The sequence below is a fragment of the Thunnus thynnus genome, chromosome 6, assembly GCF_963924715.1.
Source record: "Thunnus thynnus chromosome 6, fThuThy2.1, whole genome shotgun sequence".
Classification (NCBI taxonomy): domain Eukaryota; kingdom Metazoa; phylum Chordata; class Actinopteri; order Scombriformes; family Scombridae; genus Thunnus; species Thunnus thynnus.
This window is the reverse complement of record NC_089522.1, coordinates 4,553,216-4,562,032: the sequence shown is the minus strand read 5'-3', so window position 1 is coordinate 4,562,032 and position 8,817 is coordinate 4,553,216. Positions and strand designations below refer to the sequence as shown.

General features: G+C 42.7%; 1 long non-coding RNA gene across 1 annotated transcript in view; it reads left to right on the top strand.

Annotated features, from left to right (window-relative positions):
* Nucleotides 1-4,731: 4,731 nt before the first annotated feature.
* The window catches only part of LOC137184056 (uncharacterized), a 22,327-nt gene continuing 18,241 nt past the window's right edge, over nt 4,732-8,817 (top strand). The window contains exon 1 of the long non-coding RNA XR_010928611.1: nt 4,732-5,657. This is a non-coding gene — a long non-coding RNA (uncharacterized lncRNA). The remainder of the gene's footprint in view (nt 5,658-8,817) is intronic.

Here is an 8,817-nt window from a genome sequence, read left to right as displayed (position 1 = left end):
AAATTTGAGGTGGATCGAATTCGATCAAATTGTGACATGCGGCTATACATGTCATCACTGGTCAGATTAGGCAGCGGTCCACAGAAAATTACGGAGTCCAACATTGTTTTTGCAAATGTACACACCGACTCAACATTAATTTTGGTGACCTCTGATTGGTGTAATCGGGAGTCGTTGCCGCCGACATGGATGAAAAACGTATATTTACGTTTATTCTTAGCCAGCAGTTTTAAATTTGACTCAATGTCGCCCGCTCTGGCCCCAGGAATACATTTAACTATGGCTGCTGGTGTCGCTAACTTCACATTTCTGACTATGGAGCTGCCAATCCGAGTTTGTTTCTCAGCAGGCGTGTCACTGAGTGGGGAGAACCTGTTTGAAACGCGAACTGGCTGGTGGTGAATCGTGGGCTTCTGCTTAGGGCTATGCTTCCTTCGGACAGTCACCCAGCCACCCTGGCTTACCGGCTGATCGGGAGCTACCGGGGGAGGGGGAGCTACGCTAGGTCGGCCCGCATCGGATACTGGGGGCTGGCTAACTACATTAGCTGCTGATTGTTTTTCCATGGTGCGGAGCCGCACTTCCAATTCACTAAGCCTTGCCTCCAGTACTGCAAATAAACTACACTTATTACATGTACCACTATCACTAAAGGAGGCAGAGGAATAACTAAACATTTGACACACCGAGCAAGAGAGAGCAGGAGAATGAGAAGGAGAGAGAGAAGCCATCGCTAAATGCTTAGTTTAAGTTAGCTACTAATGCTAGCTGCAGAGCTAAAGTAACTAACAACTTGTGCGATTGGCGAGAAAAGTCGCTAAAAGAAAAGCGCTGAGTGCTTGTGTAGAACTAGCGAAAGTTTAAATATACAGCAGGTATTAATCCACAGTAATGTGATATATATATGAAAACCAACTGAGTTGAGAGCAGCAACAACGCTATCAGTAGACACAGTCGGCAACCGGAAATGATACAATACGCTTACCGAAGCGCGTCAGCACGTTGCACACCTTTTCTATCTACTACTTAAAGTACTGTACACACTTCAGTTGCTTCAAAATATTTGCATAGACATTTTTTCTTTAAATATCTTTGTGGGGATGAGCATGGTTGGTGTTCAGCTGCAGGAGAGAGAGGTGTGGAGATGGCTCATGAGAGCAGTGCCAGGTGAGTTGATTGGCACACGCTGGTGCTTGTTGGCTAATTATACTCTCCCTTTAAATGCAGTAACATGCAGGACCTAAAATGACTGCTGCACACCACAGACAGACAGCATGTTGGCTGCCAGATATTGTTTGGCAGAAGCCTGTAAGCTTACATTTGCTGACTCATTGCAACATTCATTGGCACATAACCACTACCAACTGTCAATCAGTCAAATGGCATGCATCCTTGTATGCATGCACAATACAAACAAAACCAGGACCCACTTGTAAAAACATTGCTCCACAGCACAAGGGTACCTTTTAATTGCTGACAAGAGTCATGTTAAAAAAAAAAAAAGCAATATTTGTTAGTGATGCTATACAAATCCAACAGACAAAGAAAACATTTGTTAGCATAAAAGGCAGTACAACTACCACAAGACATAATTAGTCACTCTTTTGTTACTGTGTACACTTTTTACACATTATAAGTGATTCATATTAAAGGCTACATGTACAAGTATAATCGTGTAGATGTCTGTTATGCATTTGTCCCCCCCCACCCAATTGCTGTCTGTTACTGTGAGAAGATGAGTAGATTTTACTGTCACACCACAAATATTTCTGTGCTTGGACAGCCTTATTTCTTGGATAGTTTTGAACAGTTGAACAGTGGCAGGCTGCATGTGCTGCATGGAGGAGACACCTGCCAATAACTCACCATCATGTAGGGATCCTCCACCAGAGGGTAGAAGAAGTCTGTGGTCTGGACCAGTGGGAGCCCTCCATGCCTTAGAGGAATCACACAGCAGTCCATCCCTACACCTGGAAACACACACAAAAGCATCACCAATATAACTTATACAATGTTATGCAATACAATGAAATACAATAGCCTTACAATTATTATAAACTTGAAAGTTATTGTTGAGTGAAAATACTACTTTAGTCTTATGTGCGTACTCTGTGGTGGTGGTGTTTATAAATGCAGTGGGCCTACTTTTGCATCACAATGACTGCACAGAACAGGGGTTTCTATTTGTGTGGCCACTCAGTGTAGACAGATTCCTTTCACAATATTTGACAATAAAAGTACACGCAAGACAGCAGTCAATCAGTCTTGACATACAATTAAATTAGAGGATAAAAACACAATAAATCTAACTAGCTAGCTTATTTTCACTGTGGTCCTCTATGAGCAAAAAGGGGTAGGATGGCAGATATACAAGTCAGGCAAGACCGGTTAAAACACATGCAATACAAAACCCACAATCAACAATTAAGACAGGCTTACGACATACAATGCTTTCCACATAGTGCAAGTCAGCTTGATACGCCTCTGAAAGCAGCAAACTAAGAAACGTTAACGTTACAGTGTTTCCACACAAAATTACGAAACGCCTTCACTAGAACAAATGTTGCATGAGCATGAACTCTACACTCAAATATTTTGGTGAATCATACCCTCCGCATAGTAAAGTGACAGTTCACTCAACTTTTGTCTTCTTTATTACAACCTCTTAGCTATTGTTTACAATGTGGTGATAACTTACGACTGTATGATATTGTTAGCAAATTAGACAGCCGAGGGCTTGTAAAAATGTTTTTATTCGCACATAGCTGTTCATCTGTCAAATGAGCTGCCATACGAATTAAAGCTAGCTAGCATGTGTAGCTCGGCTGCTAAAAACTGTTCTTACCGAGCTGAGGTCCGGGCAACCGCTGGCCAAAGTTTGATGCTTGGTCTCCGACCTTACCTGTCCCGTCGGCCCCGTCCTGCCCCAGCCCCACCAGGAGTTTGAGCAGAGCCTCCTGTGGGACCTTGCAGCCTCATCCCTTCAGGTCCGAGAAGGCTGTGAGACGGAATCCGTGCTCCTCGGGTTTGAAAGACTTGTATCCGGGAGAAAACAGCCCTCGGTTCCCACAGCCTTTGCTGGGGGAGGCAGGGAGGTTGAGCCTGACATGTTTGTCTGCCTGGAGAGAACTTCAAACACAAACGCCTTTACACCAGTAAATAACAAAACACGGGATGTATGGAGTTGTAAGCCCAGAGAGCGCTCACACTTTAGTGTACATGGTCGGATCTGCCTGAAACTTCAAATGTTTGATAACAGTCCAGGCCTGACCACATCTACATGCCAATATTCAGTCAGTGATGCAAACTGGCTCAATAGTGCGCCATAAGAAATTTCAACGAAGCAGCCCCAGCAACAGGCAAAATACTGGATAAAGCGATGTTTATCTCCTTCTTGCAATGTCTGAAAACAACCCGAGTCTGAAGACATCTACATGCCCATGACAGAAGCCCTTCGATTGCGCTGCAGCCCAACGTGCGCTTGCAGCTTTAATTGTTAACATTATGGCCCGTGCAGCTAGCGGTGCAAAGGCCCTATTATAATTCAAGGAATTATTATCAGGGCCCGAGCGCTGACCAGCGTGAAGCCCCCTTGTATCCAAAGGAATTATCATCATCATCAGGACCTGAGCCCAAAGGGCTCATTCACTAATCACACATCATCAACAGGTGACTGAACAACTACTTAATTAAAAACGGGATCAATTCCACATGAATGAGTGAGTCCAGACATCTCACTGTAACTTCAACAGGCAAACTACCCACAACACATTATATGTATATCCCTGCTGCATTCTTGTTAAGGAGATAAATTCACACAACAGCCACACAGAGAGACATTTAACCATCAGAGATGAAATTAGCAACCAAAGAGAGAGAGAAGCTGTATCTGACTCACGTTATCTGATGTCTTCTTTCTATCATGGAGATGAAGTATTCATGTCATAACATCCATTTGTGGCTGTTGGTCATCTTGTTTGTTAGTTAACACAGCTTTATGGCTGCTGCTTAACCAGTCTGATATCATTAGCAACAATGACAAACAAGCCAACTCTCCTGGTTGTTTCTCCGGTTGCTTCTCTCGCCAGCCTCCCTGGCGGTGTGCTGCTGCGCTGCACAGTCCAGATCATTTCTCCCATTAGCTTAACAACAGTCCTTAATAGTCCTTCCATGGATGTATAAAAAGTCGTTCAGGCTGCTACAACAAGACAGCTGTTGCATTGGCTAACGCAAGGAGCCATCTACTGCTGCTACTCTGCTTTACAGTAGAGAGAATTGAAGATGAATTCTGGAAATTATCATTGGACCAACTGAATGTCAATATTGCATTCTGGTTGTTGATTGGTTAGGGAGGCCGTCCTCCCTTGGAGCATCATTTTACGTGTCTTTTCCAAAGAAAACACCAAACGCCAGCCCCCCCTTCTTCCCTCCTCTCTCTCTCCCTCTCAGTTGGAGAGGAGAATGTTTAAGTACTCTTCTTGTGAAATCTCCTCATAAATCCCATTACTTTGGCCAAATCTTACATTAAAAAAAAAAAAAAAATCATTTTTCTGGTAGGAAATTTCATTGTGAATCCATTTATACAGGTTTGAAAGTGGTCAGACGTATAGTTTAGATGTCAGAAACCTCTGACACAAGTCATATCCCCCCATTGCTTTACATTGTAAGGGTGATGTGGCAATGCAACTTTTGAGGCTTATAAAATCAGAACCGTTTGAGTTATTACAAAGTTTTTAAGTCGATACCATTAACGCTCTCGGAGGAGATAGCGTTTGTTCCGGGGCCAAAATTGAGGCAAAGTCTTATATTGACAGGCTAATTGCAGACTTCCTGTTGGATTTAGGTCATGGGTGTCAGCATATGATCTGTAGGTCTTGATGAGGCGAATAAGTCGGTTTTGGTTTGATCTCTCTACCACAATCCTACGTGCCATGGCAGCCATTTTAGTTACATAGGTGGCACTAGAGAGCACATTTTGGCACTTTGGGAGTTAATTTTTCAATTTTTTCAATTTTTTTTTTTTTTTTAACCAGACCTGATGTGCATGCCAAATTTGGTGAGTTTTTGAGCATGTTTAGGGGGTCAAATTTAGGGTTGAAGTGGAGTAATAATAAAAGAATTAAAGCTGCAAGCAGCGTTGAACGGGCCCTCGCGCCTTTGCGCACGTCGGGCCACGGCGCAGTTGAAGGGCTTCTGTCACAGGCATGTAGATGTCTTCAGACCCGGGCTGTTTTCAGACAGTGCAAGAAGGAGATAAACATCACTTCCTTTGTCCACTATCTTGCCTGCTGCTGGGGCTGCTTTGCTGCAATTTCGTAGGGGGCGCTATTCAGCCAGTTTGATTGCACTTCTATGTGGCGTACGTTTAAATGTACATTGTTACGAGTACTTGCTGGACAAAGACGTGTAACTTAGTTTTTCACTGTTATCTAACATTGCATGAAGGAGTTAAATATCATTTCCTGAGTCCACTATATGGTGCTAGAAAACACCCATTAAGTGAACATCGTGTCACTGTATATCAACTGTAGAGCACACCTGAAATTTCGTGTGAATCAGATGATGTTTGTCATATAAGGCTGAGTTGCTCACACCTGTGTCATCAAAACTGCAAGTTTTGAGCCCGGTCACTTGAATTTCAATCAGTAAATTGAAAAGTCTTGATGAGTTTGTGTGTAAAACAAATTCATTGCCTATATTTCATCGTCTATTTTTAGAAAAGTACACACTTTTAACCCACAATTTCATAGATAATTATGAAATCAAGATATTGTTAACCTTAATCAATAATTCAGGCACCAACTGTTGGATCTGTGAGGAACTCAGTTGATTATTTGCAATAATTATCAAAGATAATTATAACAATTAATAGAATTATTAATATGAATTAACCAATACGGGGCAACACCCGGACACCAGGACCAATAACCAAACAAGGTAGTCTCATAAATGGGAGTTCACCTAGAACGTTAATATATAACATGCAAGGGTGAACAAAGAAGGGTTGAATTCGAGCCCTGACTCCTTCAAATCAGCCGCTTTTCACAATATGTTACACACAATAATGACAAAAGAACTTCTCTTTAAAGATATAATAGTGTTTATTAAATTTAGCAAATTTAACAAAGTTAAAAAAAAATGCTCCATTCAATAAACAACTATTCTAAAATCTAATTCTACCAAACAAAACACAACAGCTTTGTACAGGGTTGGACACATGCGGGGGAATGCGTGTGTGTGTGTGGGCGACAAGATGGCGACTGGGCCTGACATGATGACGTCGTTGGTCTGCAACCCGAAATGGCGGAAGTACAGCAGTGTCTTGGCTAGACAAAAGCAAGATTGCGCCGCCTGGTGGTCGACGTCTTGCGCTCACCCAATTCCGTGAAAAACACACGTGTCTGATGGCGGATAAGGAAAGACAAAGCAAAGCTTTGTCCAATGTTATCTGACCATCAGATGTGCAAAAAGATGTCGGTGTGTGTATCTGCGCACGTGTGTGTGTGTGTGTGTGTGTGAGAAAGGGAGAAGGAGAAAAAGCGATCGTGAGAGGGAGAGAAGTGGTTCCTTTGTCCACATGTACGGATGGCAGTCTGTGACGCAGATTGTCTGGTTTCTGATTGACAAAGCAATTTACTTTCTCACTCACAGTAGCACAAATACAGCAGTAGTCCTGAGCGGGACAAACCCAAAATAGTCTAGTGTGGTGAACACAACTAACAGGCAGCAAACTTAAAATACTCCTAAGAGTAAACAGAGAAAAATGGACTCAGCGGTCCGTCAACTCACACAAGAACAATAGCAATAAAGCTAAAAAGCTAAATGCTAAACGCTAAACAACAGTGCCTGATGCTGAAAAGAACACACAACTAACACTGCCTCTGCCCAGACTCATGCCTCTTACTTGGTCGCTTCAGAAAGCAGAGAGCAGGGTCACGGCAGCTGGCTCTCAGTGGCGTGGCGGAGAGAACAGCAGAGTCGACTCAGTGAAGACGAGCAGGGCAGAGAAGTTCCACGTCTTCCTGAAGAAACTATATTGCTTCCTTCTCGAGGGAATTTGAGGACGCTAGTTGCGGCAGCGATCTCTCGGATCCAGGAATGTGTTCGGGTGAACACGGGTGAAGTCTCTTCTCGTCCGGCCAGGGGAGTCCTCGATGAGAAGAAAACATGTGCGTGGGGTACCCCCTTTAGTCAAGCTGACTCACAGAGGAACAGAAGTTACCCCTAGCTCAGTGACATGGGAAAGGCGTGTGTTTCAGGGCGTGCTCACGTTTTAAGGGGGCGGCGATGTCATGGCTGCATCATCAGGACGCTTCGCTGTGCAGGAGCGTCTCCGCCAATGAGGGACTACATGTTGACTGTTCCCTGCTGAGGTGTGAAAATCGCAAAGCATCCTTGGAAATGGAGTTTGCAATGGACTCCCATTGTCTGTAAGCAGCATTTTGGCGCTATTCCTTTGTCTCGGGGGAAACAAAAGAAAAAGCACCTCGTGGTCAGGCCTCACAGGTTACATGTAGGCCTTCTGTGTGACCTCGTGGTTTGAGGCCAAACAGCAACCAGCATATTAGGTGCATTACTGCCACCCTCCGCTTTGGACTACGAACCATGATTAAATCCTACACATTAATCCTGTCTGTCTAATAAACTAAAAAAAAACAAAAAAAAAAAACCTGCTGCTCCACCCTCATTTCTTGATCATTAGTACAATATATGATTACATGTGTAATAGTCTCCTCAGCCAAGTGGGAAAAAATATGTGCATATATGAACATCAGCAATTGGCAAAAATGACAGTCAAAAAGTAATCATGTTAATAATCGTGATCTCAATATTGAACAAAAATAATCGTGACTATGATTTTTGCCATAATCAAGCACCCCTAAACACAACATAAATTGTGATTTACATACACACACACACACACACACACACACACACAAAGAGTTTAAATGCGTATCTGATAAATTGTAAATATGTATGTAATGAATTGTTTTCTTTAAGAAACTGTTACTTGAACATTTTTTAGTGTGCTCCTAAAGTTATGTGTGCTCCTAATTTTTTTCATTTAGGAGCACATGTACTCCTTGGGAAAAAAAAGTAAGGATTAAACACTGCTGTCAGATGTGTAGAAACACTAAGTAACTGGAGTGTGGTGCAGTCCAAGGGCTTCTGTCACCGGCATATAGATGTCTTCAGACCTGGGCTGACAGGTCTTACTTTATGGCGAAGACCTTATTGTATTTCGTGTGTTTCTTTCTTCTTATTATTCATTCTTTATTATTACGCCACTTCAACCCTAAATTTGACCCCCTAAACATGCTCAAAAACTCACAAATTTGGCACACACATCAGGTCTGGGAAAAAATTTGATAAAATGTAAAAATTATCCCCCAAAGTGCCAAAATGTGCTCGAGAGTGCCACCTATGTATCTAATATGGCCGCCATGGCCCGTAGGAATGTCATAAAGAGATCAAACCAAAACTCATTTATTCGTCTCATCAAGACCTACAAATCATACGCTGACACCCCTGACCTAAATCCAACAGGAAGTCCGCAGTTCACCCATGAAAGTATGACTTTGTGCCAATTTTGGACCTTGAATAAACGTTATCTCCTCCTAGGGCGTTAATGGTATCGGCTTCAAACTTTAATACATGACTTATCACACTGTGCTGAACAAAAGTTATTAAAAACTTTGTAATAACTCGAACGGTTTAGATTTTGTAAGCCCCGAAAATTGGAGTGCCACATTGCACCTTACAATGTAAACCGATGGGGAGGCAATCTCTGGGCATGGACTTTGTGCCAAAGTGGGG